The sequence below is a fragment of the Tauraco erythrolophus genome, chromosome 8 (genome assembly GCF_009769465.1).
Source record: "Tauraco erythrolophus isolate bTauEry1 chromosome 8, bTauEry1.pri, whole genome shotgun sequence".
NCBI lineage: Eukaryota > Metazoa > Chordata > Aves > Musophagiformes > Musophagidae > Tauraco > Tauraco erythrolophus.
Genome location: NC_141472.1, coordinates 8,612,542 through 8,629,518, shown reverse-complemented (window position 1 = coordinate 8,629,518; position 16,977 = coordinate 8,612,542).

The window sequence follows — 16,977 nt, the reverse complement described above, 5'->3', positions numbered from 1 at the left end:
CCATTCCTCTCCTGAAAATTCTGGTAGAGAAATTGATATCAGACTAAAAGTAAAATGCTGGATTTTTGCCATGGTTACCATCTGAACTCATTTTAAAATTGTTAACAGGCCTTTGATTTGGAATGTTTCATTTTTCTTCTTGTCTCTCAATAGTTAATGAAGTTGTCCTTGATTTCGGCTGTTGCTTCTGATAATAGCTATTAGCTTATAAGCTGATTTGAAAAGAAACTGTCCATCATTTCCTTCCTAATGTGGGACACAGTTACTGGCCATAAACGCATAGTGTAGAATAATGCTGTGCCAGGACTTTGGAAGAATTTAAATGTAATAACTGTAAACTAAAACTGTAAAACTAAACTGAAAAATCTTCTCTTTCATGATAGTCACTTCATCCTATGTTTCTTGATGAAGAGCTTGTATGACTTCTATACTGTAGACCTACATACGTAAGATTTACAATACTTACTTCAGTTTGTTATATAAAGTAATTGAGTTCACCTTTCCATTCATAAATTATTGTCTAAAAGCATTTGATTTTAAAAGTTTACGAAAGCCAATAAAAAGACAGCTTACTGATGTGTACTACATAAAGTATATTTAAATAAGACAGGGGAAAAAAAGACTTAAATGGCTTTTAGGTGCTAATATGCAGTGAGCTGTCTCATTCTTCACTTCATCTGCCATGTTACATATGTACATAAAACCTACCAAAAAAACCCCAGAAATATAGAAGAACTGAAGCCATTAGGAAAAAACATTAAAGGAAGCAGAATTGAGGCTATGTAATAGGAATTGTTCATGCCAGCAAACCAAAAGCAAACCCAACAATTCCTGAAAAAGATAATATATAAGTCTTGGAAGCATAATGTCTTTGTTTGCTTTCACAATATAGAACACAATTGGACATTGACAAGAAATCAGATTATATGGATTGGTCTTGGTTATTAAGGATCATTAAACACTGTTTCAACTGTGTCTCAAGATGACAAAGGAAAGCATGATTCATGTGTAAAAATATAACTCCATAAAAATTTCACAGGATCCTTTGCTTATTAATTAAATTAAACCCTCCATCTGAACAAATGTAACGTTCTCTGAAAGAGGGAGAAAACCCAATTTGCTTTATGGCTTTTTGATAGGGCTTTTATAAATGCATTAATAAGTTATGATACTAGTTCTGAAGTCAGTTTTTATACCTTAAGACATTTCAGTATATGTGGCACACTGAAATGGCTCAGAGGCTTGAGTTGCATGACCTGATGTGGTACATCTTGGCATGTATTTGAAGAAAAATGTTTTGTATGTTTAGGTGTTTAGAAAAAATGCTGGCTATTCTTGGAGCTCTTATGAGAAATCAACCCTGAAAGCTTTTGTCTTTCAGTCTGTATCTCAAAGGGGTTTAATGTAAAGGACCAATGAGTTATGATAATCCTGTAAGAGAACAATTTCCTGTGGACGTTTTCTGTTGAGTGGCATATGAGACACCAGGCTTATTCACCAAAATGAACAGAGGCCATAATGCTATCTACGCAGTCATATTGGGCAAGGGGGACAAGTTCAACTGTTTACTGTTTCCTGCCTTCTGAAAGCTCAATAATTATATTTTGAATACCTGAGATGGACAATGGCAGGGTTACTTCTGACAGTTAGACGTGGGATCTGCAGACTTTAACAGCTGACATTTTTTGCTTTGACATTCATATTTAAGGCTAACCAATGCAATTCAAAAATGCCAAATGCAATTAAAAAATTCTTTTTGTATTAGCTGTCTATATTGAGTCTGGAAATAGTTGAAATTACTGGCAAAGGCTAAGGAAATTTTAAGTGCCAAGGACAGCTGGTGAACACTGTAGAAAATAGAAAAGGCCAAAAAACACTGGTGGTCACAAGATCCGCTAAATATCAGAGGACTGGAAATGGCTGCAGTGGGAGGAGAACTGGGTTCTGCTCTGTCCAAGAAGCAGGTGGTGTCAGCAGGAACATGTGACTTGTGTGCATGGGAAGCTTTGGAGGGGTTTTCAGAATGTCCTGAAGCCTTTCAATACCATGTTCTTAATCTAGAAGACAAAATGCTAAATTAAGCCAGTTTATCACTAATAAAACTAAAGTTTATTTTAGTAAAAAGAGGAGAAAACTACCTGTATAGAATTACTAAGATGTCTTCATTTTGCTTAGTGCAAAAAGAGTGCATAGCCAGCTTGCTTACCTTTGGAAATTCACATCGGGGTGAACAAAGTGAAATTCAATCCTTTTTTTTATATCAAACAATAAGTATAAATAAGAAATTAGTAAACCACATATACCAATATTTGACTCAGCATTCTGAGAGAAAATCTGATAATAAATCCCATTAAATGGTGTGATATAACAATAATATATTAGGATAGTTTAATTTGAAATTCTCCTCGCATCAGTTCTTTTAAGTATGTGTATTTTTATATCACGCAAATAGTTTTCCTTTGGAGCAGAAGTTGGATTAGTATCTGCTGTTCAAATTAATTGTCATTTACTATGAATAATATTGGATTGACTTTCCATGATACTTTCACACTGAAAAGTTTTAATAGTATAGTTGGATTTTAGTCCAGATTTATCCGTCACATTCTTGAGCCTTTGGAGGAACACAAAAATAGCATTGATTCTAAGTGGTTAGAAGAAACTGGTTAGTGAGTTGATAAAGCTTCAATTGTTTTTGGTTAGATGGACTAAAAAATTCCTTAAACATATTCTTAGTAGAACAAATAGAACTTCCAGAATTCCAAATTGCAGATGTCTTTAAGTGCCAGTGCAAGAAAGGACAAACAAATCCATTGCAAATGCCTGCGTTATACAGAGAATCCTAAATCGAGTGCTCACCATCTGATGCCTGAAATGCCTCTATTGATCTCTAGCTCTGCAATTCAATGGAGTAAGGCTGTGCAAGGATATTTCTCTCTTGATAATTTTATTGTACGTCTTTTGGGTCAGAAGTTTAAAGGATTTGCATTAGCTGCATATTCAGACCCTTGTCTACATTGTGACTTATTTCCCTGAAGTGGTCATGAAACACAAGTGAATCTGCATAGTCTGGTCATTTTGCATCCCTTTGCTTTGTCAGAGATGTCAGAAATGCCAGGCAAGGATGTTCAGTCTTTTCCTGCATACAGGGAGACTTTATTTTTCGGATTCAAATGGAATTGCAACAGGATGAAATTATTGATTGAACAGTCAATTGAACATGAGCCAGCAGTGTGCCCAAGCAGCCAAGAAAGCCAACAGAATCCTGCCATATATCAGAAACAGTGTGGCCAGCAGGAGCAGGGAAGTGATTGTCCCCCTGTACTCAGCACTGGTGAGGCCACACCTTGAGTACTGTGTCCAGTTTTGGGCCCCTCACTTCAAGAAGGACGTTGAGGTGCTGGAGCGGGTTCAGAGAAGAGCAACAAAACTAGTGAAGGATTTAGAGAACTGTCCTATGAGGAGCGGCTGAGGGAGCTGGGATTGTTTAGTCTGGAGAAGAGGAGGCTCAGGGGGGACCTTATCGCTCTCTACAATTACCTGAAAGGAAGTTGTAGGGAGATGGGGGTCTGTCTCTTCTCCCATGTATGAATGACAGGACAACAGAGAATGGCCTCAAGTTACGCCAGAGGAAATTTAGGTTAGATATCAGGAAAAATTTCTTTACAGAGAGGGTTGTGAAGTATTGGAACAGGCTGCCCAGGAGATGGTGGAATCCCCATCCCTGGAGGTGTTTAAAAACCGTGTGGATTTGGTGTTGAGCAACATGATTTAGGGACCCTGACAGTGCAGAGTGAATGGTTGGACTCTATGATCTTGAAGATCTCTTCCAACCAGACGATTCTATGATTCTATATTTCTTTGCAAAACACACAGTGTAAGCTTGCACTGTGCTGTTGATTATGGTGAATGTGCATTCATCTTGGATCTTCACCGGCTTGCAAGGTACATAAAATATCTTTATGAATCATGATTCAAGATCTTCTCTGTTTTAAAGCTTAACACTTCAGGAAAGGTGGAAACTCTTTCCAATGGTCTGTATTTCTTCAAGCGAAGGTTATTGATTATGATTTACTAGGATCAAACTGCAGTTAAGTAATAATGCGTTTCATTGTGTGTTATTACATGTGCAAATGCTTTTTGAACAAATGTTACAGCTATTTTAATAAAAAAATAATTGTCTTACCATGGTGACTGCCTAGTAGTTAACATCAGGAATGTATTAAATGACTATGAAAGCTTCGAGATATCTGAGGAGTTTAAATATGTTCATGTGATAGGGGATTTTGCTGTCTATGTATGCCACCTCTCTGGGATTCAACTGTAGAGTTTACATAGGCAATTCATTGAAAGCTTAAATTCAAAGCCATCTTAAAATCTCAGTCTTAGCTGTCAAACAATGATGAGGCAGAAACTATGATTTCAGTAGTCTGTATAGCTTTAAATTATAGTCTTCTGTTCAGTAATAAATGTTGACGGTGTTTTGTGATGCAAGTTAGTATATCTAAAAAGAGATGAAGATACTCAAGGACGACCTTGCAAACCTGCCATTTAGAGGCAGACGAAATTAGAATTTTCCCCTTATCTTTTATGGCTAGTATTTCCACACCCCACAAAAGTAATTTTCAGCTGTGTTCAACGTATAGGTTGGGACTAGAATTTGGTGTCAGATTTGATTAAAGTCTCAAACTTTCTAGCAATGGGAATCAGAAGCAATTTTTGTTTTTAAAAAGCGTGATCTCTCTGAATTAGGGTGGTGTTTGGTGTAGCCTGAAGGGTGGGAGAGAGGATACAGTGTCATGAAAACACTGTACAGTTCAGATAACAAGTTGTATCTTAGCAGTAGTAGGCGATTTTTTAAAAAAAAAATTCTGCCCTGTTTTCATATACACTGCATACACATGACTATGTTTATGTATGAATTCCATTTTTACTGAAGTTAGAGATAATTTTATTTCAGTCTGAGCACAGATGATTTTTAAACTCAATTTAAACTATATTATTTCAACCTAAGATTATTTATTTAAAACAAAGACACGAGGGGGGTGGGGGGAGGGGGATGAGACACGCAATGGGGGAAACAACCTGTGCATTAAAAATTTAACACAGTTATGTGAAAATGTGAAAGTTTCTAAAAAAACCAATCAACCACCTTTATAAAAGGGAACTTCTTTAAAGTATAAATTTTATGTCAAAATCTTGAATTGTTCTTAAATTTTTAAACCTATACCGAAACACTGAGAAGTCAAATAACGAATTCCAAGAGAGGTATCTAACAATATCAGAAATTTAGTTTGGCACAGAAAATACTTGTAGTATACAGACAGTGATTTTATCATACTTATTTTTTACTGCAAACTGGTTTTGGTGATGACTAATTTTCAAAGAAAGCAGCAGTTGGCCTTGAATTCCTCCTTTAATGTGATCATACAATTAAATCTTACAAATGTATTGCCATATAGATCATTTCCAACCTAGTAATAGTATTTCTGCTTTCATGAGGATAAATTAAGTGAAATATTAAGGTTTTTTCCATTCGTTCATTCTCTTTGTCTTGTTTTGTAATCATAAGATTTTTGGATGAACAATGTTACCTGTATGCCATTGTAGAAAATAATCAAACCTCAAATATAAATACGAAACAATGTACAAAAAAGCTAACCCTCTGGAATCATTCAGTTTATAGACCCTCTTAGGTTTTCAGTAATATTTGTGTGCTATTGTTTTCCTATCTTTCCCCATAACGTATTAATTTCTCAATACAAGATTGAAGCAAGCATTGTAAGACATGGATGGCTGGTATATGACTAATAGTGTTTAATAACACTTGTGAGAATGACTAAATGTTGACTGAAAATATTTCTATGCACTGGAACCGCAATGAAATTTCTGTGCTGAGAAAATTGCTGTTGAATCAGAATGCTGCTCAAGGAAATAGAATAATTTTTTTCATTCATTAGGGTCACCAGGTAAATTAGCTACAGCTTTTCCTTCGTACTGCTACAAACAACTATATTAAATGCAGAAGAGTGACAAATGCGGAAAGGTGCTGATAGAACAAAGAAGTCATCTGAAATACTAATTCTGTGGAAGCCTGTGTCAGTATTCTGTGCAGATGAAATTATCCTAGTGTACCATGATGAATGCTCAGTTGTAATAAATGCAATCAGTCTTTCACATCAGTTGGTGTTTTATGCCTATCTGCACACTTGTATCTTTCTTCCTGAGTCGTGTCAATTCTTCTGAAAGTCAGCAAGGAGCTAGATAACAATACCCTCTTAACTGAACAATTTTTAAACGTCGGTGCTTGAATCTGATCAATTAACTGCGTTATTCATGCTTGTTTCCCACAGATTGCTAACGTTTTAATGCAGAACAGGAATCTGCCTCTTAAAGCTTTCTGACACTTGGTATGTCAAAATAGAAGCTTAATGCTTGCGGAAAGTAGCAGATGCGCTATGGCCAGTGGCTGCAGAAGCATTGACACTTCCTCTTAGCCTCCCATGGCTCCCTCTTCTACACAATTATACCTCAGCCCAGAGGAACAGTGTTACAGATCACAGTGTTTCATAGTCCCAAGATCGTGCAAAAGGCAGTGTCTAAGTCAGTCCTGGTTCCAGTTCACTGCTGGAACGAGCAAGCCGGATGATTGCACTTGCAATGCCAGCGCTGTGATATGTACCGGCATTTACTGCTCATCAGCCAGGGACAAGGCTATCAGGCTCACTTACAAGAGCCATCAAGCAGTCAGTTGATAGCAATAGCTTTCAGTGGTAATTGACCAAGGCTTAGACATGTCTTTCATCTCTAAACTAGCTTACTGAGTATTCCTTAAAAAAGGCTGCTAAAGTCATCTCCGGTTTTCCTCTTTAAATAAAGAAAATATATAATTCTGATCCAGACCGTATCAGTATAGTTCTGTGGATGTCACTTGTTTGTAACTGTTGCAAACAATTACATATGATCTTTTTTTTCTGTTTTCTTTATCTCAAAATCTATTTTTCTACTTTGATGATATATAGATAGACCATAGATCTTTATTAAATATGAAACCTCACTTTAATTCCCTTCACTTATGTTGTTAGGTACAGATTGTACAGCCATGATTTTTCATACCAGAGTTTATGGAGAAATTAAATACAGCCTCAAACCTCACCATCTTTAAATTGCCTAAATGCCTTTTCAGTGAGAAACCATCCCCTGCAAAGGAACAGACAACCTGTCAAACTGATAGTATAAGATAGTCATTTGATCGTGTCTGTATGAAAGTCTTCAGAACATGCTGTGAGAATATTTTTCTTTTTAGAAAGCTGGTAAATTCTGAGAAGGCTCCTTAGTTCTCTTATTCTGTTAGAAGGATATAAACTAGATGTGATCAGAACATTTCTTTATGCAAACACATCTAATTCAAGTCCATCCAGATTTAACGGGTCTCAGCAGACTGACATTAAGGCATTTCAGTGTCTAACAGGTAAGGAGAGCAACTTATCCGATGACTGTCTCTATATACCTTATAATCTTTAATAACCAAGCACTCATACACCTGTATTAGATGATGGCAGGTTTTGTCTGACTGAAAAATATCCGGCTAATATTGTGATGTCTCAGATAGTAGGTGAGTAGCTGGTGCAAAAAGATGCTTTTGGAACAGGGAAGTGTAGGGCTGTACACCTTCCTGAATGTCTCCCGAGCATTCTACAAACGAGAGCGTTTCCCCCAAAAAAAGAGTTTCTGTTTAAGTCCCAGTAGATTTTACTTTCTATCAATATTTCTCCTTGTTTTCTAAAGCCAAACGGCCTTCACAACATTCTGTAGCACAAGTTTCAAATTCTGTATATTTGCCTTATAAAAAGTTATTTACTTTCCTTGTTTTAAATTTTATAATAAACATTTGACATTATTTTGGTTTTTAATAACCTGGAAAAACCATGAGCATTGGTTCTTTATTACCTCCACACTTTTTGTATGTTAACAAGAAATTGACTCTCTATATACTTTGATTTACACTGATGAAGTGTAATTTCAAGAATGCAATGTGTCAATAATGAGCAATAAGACATTACCCACCTGAAGATCAGGCTTTTAACCCTCGACTTTCCTGCTATTAGGTGCAGATGATGAAAATTGTGTTTTCGGCCGTAACAGCTGCTTAGAAATACCAGAAGAAGATTGATTTACATAATAAACCTATACATTTGGAAACATTGGTAACATATGGACTTTCATCTTCTGGAAACATTCACTTCGCATTGTTCTGCTTCCCCCTGCAGCCAAACAGGAGGCAGGATGGTTTCAGTAACTATTTTCAGCATTTTATCCACTTCTGCCTCTGTGTAATCCTTGACAGGATACTGATGCTGAAGCAAATCAGTTTGTGGGATAACCACAGTTCAAGTATAGCAGATGTCATTGTCCAAAATTTATTAAAATATTTTCTCTGAAATACAAACTTTCTAGTAAAAGATTTTGGGTTTGTGGAAGAGGAGTGATTTTTTTCTGATACATGATAAACTTTTCCCATATATACCGCATTCCATAGTGCATCTGTAAGTTGGTACACATGAGCACTTCAGGTTCTGAATGATATGAGTAAGTGGCTGGTGTCAAGGCTTTCTGTTCTATATGTAATGCAAAATGCAAAACTTAGAGACAAAGAGCCCCTCAGGCTTTTGAAAAAGTAGAAATCAGATTTGATCTTTGAAACTAAGCTACTCTATATTTTGGATTATTTTCCTTCAGTAGTTGTATTCGATAATGAAGAGAAAAGGCAGCCTGCATCAACATCTTAGAGGCAATTCTCTTAGCAAAGTAAGTTAGAAAAAATTACTGTAATGAGATACTGAAATTATATGGTGATATGTTAGTACATGCTGCTGAGTTATCTGGCTATAATAAAGGTATCAGAAGCAAAATACACATTAATCCATAATTGCCAAGATAATTTTTTTCACTGTAATTTAGACTCCATGAGAAAATGCAACAGGAACTTACAAGGCAATGCACCATTAACAGTTTTTTCCTAAAATGCTTTTATTTACAGATAATTTTTATTTCAAAACATCTGTTTTCTTGAATAAGTATGATGGACAAAAAAAGAAGCCATGAATGGCTCCAGGGATCATAATGGGCTATTGAATGAATATTTCAGCACTTGCCTCATAGATTTGGATGTTGTCCCCACTAGTAATATTTCAATGTGACGTGACAGCTGTCTGGTTGCTTATGTGAATTCTCTTGCCAAAGGATTCAACTTTACTCAGGTTTTTCATCTCCTGGATATGTCTTCCCCTGGGGAATGCAGGCAGAGTTATTTCTCTTCCTTGATCTCACATATTGTAATAAGAAATGGAAAACTACTTGTGGAGAAACCTTTTGGCTGCTGCAGCATCCTGTGAAAGATCTTTCCCTATGCAGGCTAACTAAGAAACACCTGTGGCTCATTCACTGGGAAAGTTACCTTGAAACAGGTGCTGTAGCATTCAGCCAATCACTCTGGGAGATGGATGGTCAAGTGACCAATAGCCTTGACCCATCTAGTAAACCACATGACTCCTGACTATTTAAGGCAGGGCGTTTACTCCTAAGGGTGAGGCATTTCCTCTTGAGCCTTGGAGGAGTGTGGGCCTTCCTTAGAGTAGAGCCTGAACGCCTTTGCATTAGAGCATTGGTCTGCTTGGAGCTGCTGAAGCCTTCCTGCTGTAACAACTGGTGACCCTGACATGATACATCCAAGACACTGAAAAGCCCTGACTCCCTGCCAGAGCCGCGAGCCCGAGCTGAAAGAGCTGGAGCCAGGAGCCCGAGTGAGAGTCCTTCGGTGAAGAAGGTAAAGCAAGCCCTGATGTGATATTTGTGGGAGGGAAGTGTGTGGAGTTGGATGAATGGACCGGGTCTCTGCTCACCTTAAAGCCTTGAGGAAAACAAAAAATTGTAAAACAAAACGGGGTAATTCTGGCATCAGATCATTATTAGCCAGCTGGACTGAGTTGAAGATAATGAACTAATTAACTCAAGGTACTGATCCTGCCTACAAGAGGCAGGCCATTTCCTCCTGGCTACAGAAGATGCAACAGTGTCCTTGGTGCTGCAGTCCAGGCTGGTGAGCAACAACTACTGACACAGAGGACTGGGAGACTTGCTCAAAGTTGAGTCATGTAAGTTACTGTTTAGGACAGTATTATAAAATGGAAGACTTCAGCTCTTGGACTAAGGGCGAGTTGTGTACAGGTCTTCATCTCAAAAAGAGCTCTTAAACTACCCAGCTACTGGGTAGAAAAAGTAACTGGCACGACTCCTGATGATTTTGAAAACCCAACCTTGGCTTTTTTTACCTAAAATAATCCAGAGAAAAAAATTTCGAGCTCTCTCACTTGTCTTTATTCACTCTGTAACCTCTTCAGTCTATTGGAGCAAGTCTGCTTTCTATTTGTTCTGAAAGGTAAGTATCCTCCTCCTCGAACTGTTCCATTATTAGAAAGGGAATTGTATAGAATCAATTATTTTTCAATGTGACTAATGAATCGCAATCAGTTTCTGTCCTATAAACTGTAGAGTTATTTTACCTAGCAAAGCAGTAGTTTTCAGCTGCATTTTGCTACTGTGAATTCAGATGGCATCTTCATTATTAGAAGGTCACACTATCGGTGCGTAAAAGCTCTTTCTTAAAAAGCTTTCTTAAGTTTGGATTTGGATACTCACTCTAAACCAGGAAACAGCTATTTATGTTTCAGGTAAAATTGTTGGATTTGGTGCAAATGTTCAAGTTGTTTCAAGCTACAGTAACCTGGCAACTCAAACTGAGATTCCTGAAATTGATAGTCAGTTTTGAAATTATTGCTTCATTTTTCTTTTTACCAGTTCCCTTAGTGGAAAGGAAGAATGAAACCATATACTGAAGTTCTGTGTCTGAATCTGTTAGTAACTGTAAAATCTTTTGTCAGGAAGTATTTAAAAATATAATTCCCTCAATTGAACAGGTCACTTAAGGAAATTTTTCCAATCACGGAATTGACATTAATTTTTTTGATAATAAATGAGCTAAACAGGCACTTGGCATCACTATTGTCCAGTCATAAAAGGCTTTTGTACGTCACTGTTCTCGGTAGCAATTTAGGATTAAACTGTTGCCATTTAGACTGTATTATGACATTTACAGAATCAAAACAGAGTCCCTTGAGTTGTCCTCAAGACTCAGAATTATGCAATTTTTGACTTTGATACAAATCTTTTCATCTATTCTGCTGGTGTATGTTAGCCAGACAAGTAACCCTTACAGAATTAAGCAGGGTGAGTAATCATTGAGTTCTTTGATTAGAGAAGCATGGAAGTTGGTGTTAAGGTAACTGAACCAACTGAGTTGAATGGTTCATTGATTTTGATGCTTAATATATATGCAAACTTAGACTTTGATTTGATGACCTTTCTAGCTAATGTGCCTATTGACCTCTGCATTCCCTGTCTATCATTTGGTTACGTGAATGTTTTAGTCTCTTTTCACTTACATGCTTTGAATATGAAGAGGTCATGTACTCATGATTCTTTCTGACTTATAGAACAATTTGTGAAGAATTGGCAGAATTGTGTAGTTGTATTTATATCTTCATCTATCAATGCTTGAAAGCACCTAATAAAGTAACTACTAAACTCTGAAATAGTGCTGGCTGTTGTCAGGAACATGTGATAGGGACTTCAAGGACAGTGTGAACAGTATCTGAGCATCAATGGTGTAATTTCAAATGAAGTCAGAGTTATTTCTCATTTTCATATCAGATCAATTACAGTGACATACTTCTTTCTGCTGATTGCATTGAATGTTGATTGCATTTAACACTGATTCATCTCTTATTTAGCTACAAAATGAGGGGTTCATAAAAAAAAAAATAATGAAAAACTGATCATTGTCATGAATCTGAAGCAGTATCCCAGTTGAAATGGTTATTTACTTCAGATACTTAGATGTATAATTAAGCCTTCTCTGGATATGTGAAATAGTAAGTGTTAATGTTCATCAACTGAATTGGTACCCTTGTCCGAACAGTTACTGTGTATGTCATTGCCACTGTTCTACCAGCCTTTCAGGGAAACTAACTGTTAAAGCAAATCCAGTATCAATAAACAGTCTGTAGGAATTTCTTCATTGATGTTTTCTTATTGGACAGCACATGTATTTCTGTAGGGACCTAAAGTCTCATTTTGTAAAGTTGTTGGCCTTACTCTGAAACTTTATTAGGAAAAAAAATTATCTGGCATTACTGCCTTGTGTGGTTTGGAATATGATGAAACTAATGCATCCAATCCATTTCACCTTAAGTTGCCACATTGTGTCAGATGCATAGAAACAATGAACTGTGTCCTAGGCCACTCACAGGACTTTATTTTCTAGAAGACAGTCAAAGCTCTGTCTCCTCTAAATGATATAGAATGTTCAGAGAGGCCTTTCAATGATTTAATGTATTCATACAGTTCATATTTTAAAAATAGATGGCGTGTGTTCAGCAGGATAATGGTGAAGAAAGCTAAGAATAGTCACTACTTTGATATTTACTGCTCTTAAGAGCAGCTGTATTTCTTGCTTTTATTTCTGGTTTTGCATATGTCTAGCCCTGTATATAGGACTGTGTACAAGTATGTGGAATATGCTGTCATTTAGCAGGGTAAAATTCCTGGTGACCTTTAAGGATCAGGTGTTCTGAGATTTGTACTTTTTTGTGTTTTGAGGGAAGAAGCGTTTGTCTCCTTTTTGTTTTACAGATTTTGGAATTATTCTTTGTCATAGTGTAGCAGGCAGACTGGATTTCTCCTTTTCCTTATGTGTAGCTAAATACAGCTAAGAGTAGGGATGGGAACTGTGAATGGAACATAATTTTAATATATAGTTATATAATGATTTGATTATTAAAAAAAAAACACCTAACTTAATACTTTAATATTAGGGGGGAAAAAAGAAACTCCTGAAATTTGTCTCTTAAAAGGTTTGTGAGTAACCTCTGTGATATTTAGAACGTCAAAATAAGATTTTTGGATGCCTGTGAAATTGTGTGAAACTTAGTGTTGTATTTGCCTCTGGTATTATCTCAGCCCTTGGAACATTAGAAACTTGGCTTTCTTTTTAAGTGCTTCAATTTTGTTTTTTTGTCAGTTTGTTTTGGTTTTGTTTTTTTTTTTCCAAGGCGTGAGCTCCTTTCGCTGGGATGGACAAGAAGTTGGTCAGCTTTTTATTACCTTTTGATTTTGATCATTTTAATCTCATTTCAGTTGTATTATTCTGCTTCTTTACGTCCCCTCTTTGCTTTTTTTCCAAACATCTTAAGCAACAAGAACAAATGACAGCCATACAATTGTCTGACGATCTAATACAGAATGGACTCCTAGTTTTTAAGATGTAACCAACTATTTTAATTCTGTGGGTTTTAATTATGATTCTGTGGCATGTTCTATGCATCATGATCAGGCAAAATGCCACTGTAATGGCAGAGGCTATGATATGCCCAGAAAAGACAGTGAATGCATTTCCAAAGGATAAAAAATTACAGTGTAAAGAATGTCGAAACACATACCTTGCCAACGTGTCTGCTTCTGGTTAACATAAGCATACAACTACCATTCTTTCAAGTGTTCTGATAAAATGCTATGTAAAACGTTTGAACTCTGTTGAATGAAGTGATGCATCTTTGTGGGGGTAAGTGCATATACTGCAACACTGTATATTCTCTGACCAAGTGGAGGAAAATTTATAACATAATTACTTTGCCTATTTAGGTATCAGGAATCAAATGCCTTTCTGCACAATAAATCAAAAGAAGATAGAGAAACTGGTTTGAAGGTGTGGTCTCACAATTCAACTGACAAAGTGCTTTCATTTTTGTAAGACTAGGAGTTTGGGTGACAGGGTTTTGCCTCTCCCTACAGCCAGAGATATGTGAGTCTAGATTCTTGACTGGCAAGAATCTAGAGCTATGCGATAAATTTTTTAAAAGACTATCTCCCTCTGTTTCCGTAAAGTCTGTCCTTGAGGTGTCCTGGTGCCTTTGATCATTGTCATGCTACATTGATCAATGCAAAATAAAGTATAAGGATAAGAACAAGGAACACAGGAAGGACGAAGAGAATCTGCAGGTATCCTTGTACAGCAACATAGTTAAAATACATAAATGTTGAAATGCATGAATGAATCCTGGCTTAATTTGAAAATAGCTTCAGGGTTTTTTTTAAAAAAAAGTCCTCTAACTCACTATTTTTCTATAATCCATTTTCTGTAGTGAGTAATTCCCCAGGCTAGTCTGTTTTGTCAGCCCTTTTTTCTAGTTGAGATGGTTGTGTCTCAGTTTTGTTTCATTGACTGAGTCATTGATTCAGTTAGGGTTAGAGTTAATTTCTCTTAGCTGCTATTTTGCCCTTTCTGGCACAGTCTTCATGGGTTAATGCAGGAATCTAAAGTGGTAATGCAGTTTGAAGTGGAACTGTAAAGACAAATGAAAGAAACCTTACTTCTAATTGAACTAACTTTTAAACAAAAAAACCTCTTCGCCAATTAAAATTACTTTAAATATGTAGTTAGTTTGGTCTGTGAAAATAGATGCAAGCATAAAATGAGGTAGATTGTCCTTCTTTGGAACTCCACCAGTCCTGCTTGTATCTTTGTAATCACATTGTGTGCAGGCTATTTTATGTGTGAGAATAAATCCTTGACTGCCATGTCAGCAGAATCCCAGCACTGCTGTGGAATGTGGATTTTGTGAGTACTAAGAACCGTTATGTATAAAGTGCTTATACTTCCGTGCTTACACTAGAGGACTAATATATAACTTTTATGTGGTAACTATCGTATTACAATGAGAAAAATTACTATGTTGTTTTACAGCCTCTGTGTATTTGAAATTGTGATGGCATTCTGAAGAATTTGATGTGGTTGTTTTATTTTATTTGTTTGAAGTTTACTTACTGTGTAGGAAAGCCATACAAGGTTTTCCTTGTTATGAGCTTTTGCAAAGAAATATCTATGAAATAGGAGAAACTATATCTAGACTTCTGCTAAAAGTAATTTTTTTTATTTTAAATTCCAGATAGCAGTTTGGGGAATAGCAAAATGTGACATCTATTTTCAAATAGTTCTGGAGTACCAGGTGACTGAAAATGGAAAAAATGAGAAACTGAACAGGATCCATTTCTAAAGTTCTTAATACTGTAGCTCATGTCTTATAACAAGATTATACATGAAACTGTAGTTTAAAGGTTTTGAGAAAGTTGTTAAAGTCCTTTTTCCATTATGTTTCTAACTCTTAAAGGTTTTCAGTCTAGGTAAGACTTTCACAACTGAAGGTCCCAATCCAGAATCATAATCAAAACCATTAACCTGATTTTAGTTACACAGTAATGTGTATCTCAAAGGATTCTTAGTGTCAGAATGTGATGAAAGCATGTCACGTTTAGTGATCTGTGGCTTAAGGGAGGAATCTCCTTAGGAAGGCTTAATTTCTCTGCTTGTTTTAAAATCAGAAACAGAATATAAATTGATGAGGAAGCATGCTTGACTCGTCTGGCTAAACTAAAATCCCAAAGGTGAAATCTCCCTGTTGGATGAAAGCTTAGAAACAAAGAATCAACAAATTAGATTTGAGTAGGTTAATTTGGAGAGGCTGATGAGCATAATTGATTTAGCTTTTGAACTGGCCAGGAAAAAGGAGAATGTTTCTTGGTGATAGCTGAGAGTCAGTGAAACAAAGTGAAATGATATGCAAGTACTACAAAAAAGAATAATCAGAAAAATAAAAAGGCTTTCTTCTATTGCAAGAAAGGAATGAGACTGAAGAATCATCCACAATCCTGCTCTTGGAGCCTATTTGAGAGCCTGAGGTTTGTATGTGTTCCTCTTGTATGAGAGGCCTAAGTGGTGAAGGAGGCTGTATGAAAATAATCAAATCTCAAACTTGAGAATAACAGAAATATGAAGAACTTCTTGCTTTCTCTGTCACCTGCTTTCCTTGTCAATTCTGACTTGCCTCAGTGAAAGAGGAGAGAAAGTAAAATAGGAGAAATAGACAGCACTAAGTATATTTTTTTTCTTTAGAAACAAAGATAAAGATATCAGGTTGGGGTCAGGTGGACTGTGTTAACATAACTTGCGTTGCTCATTGGTTTTTGGCAATGGATATGTAACTTGGAAAAAGTTATTCTCTTTTTTCGGGAGGAAGTGGACTGCTTTTCCTGTGATACATTTGATTAATACTTATCTGGTCCTTAAGCGTCACGAGAAATTCTAAATATTGGATGTTATTTAGAAATAAAAAATTAAAAAACAACAACAAACTTAAATCAAGAGCCTAATCTAATGCCCCTTGAACTCAAAGGAAAGGAGCTCACTATCTCCCGTAGTCCCTTGATCAGATTTGGTTCTGAATGAAGAAAAATAAATCTTCCAGCCATATCATTTGTTAAGTCACCAGAGATTTATTTACCTATTCTGAAGATTGATTGCTTTCAGACAGCCAGTGTTGTAAATATTCACACAGGAATAAATTTGCTTGTCAAGGGTATTTAGTCCAAATGATCCTTGGAGTTGTAAAGGTGCCTTGTCTTTTTCTGTCCAAAGACTGATAAGTTTTTGACAAGTACTGTAGAAACAGACTTCTAAATATTTGATTTATCAGGATCTTTGACCTTTCTGTCTTCCTCTGTGGCTTGTATTGTCTTTGGATATTGAAGCAAATATACCTGGTTCTCCAAAATGCTGTGCAATTTAACTTTTGTAACCTGTGAAAAAGGCACCAGGTGTTACTGGGATCCCAGTTTCCCATCTGCTTTGGACTTGTCTTCCTCCAGCATGGTTATTAAACTTTGGCTACAGCAATAAAAGCTTCTTTTGAGGACAATGACAGTGTTGTCTGCTCTTAGTTATGGCTTAAAATACTACTTAAACAGCTAAATAAACAGCACATAGAAGCAGCTAGAAGCTGTAAAGGAAAGGCTGCTTCCTTTTTAGAC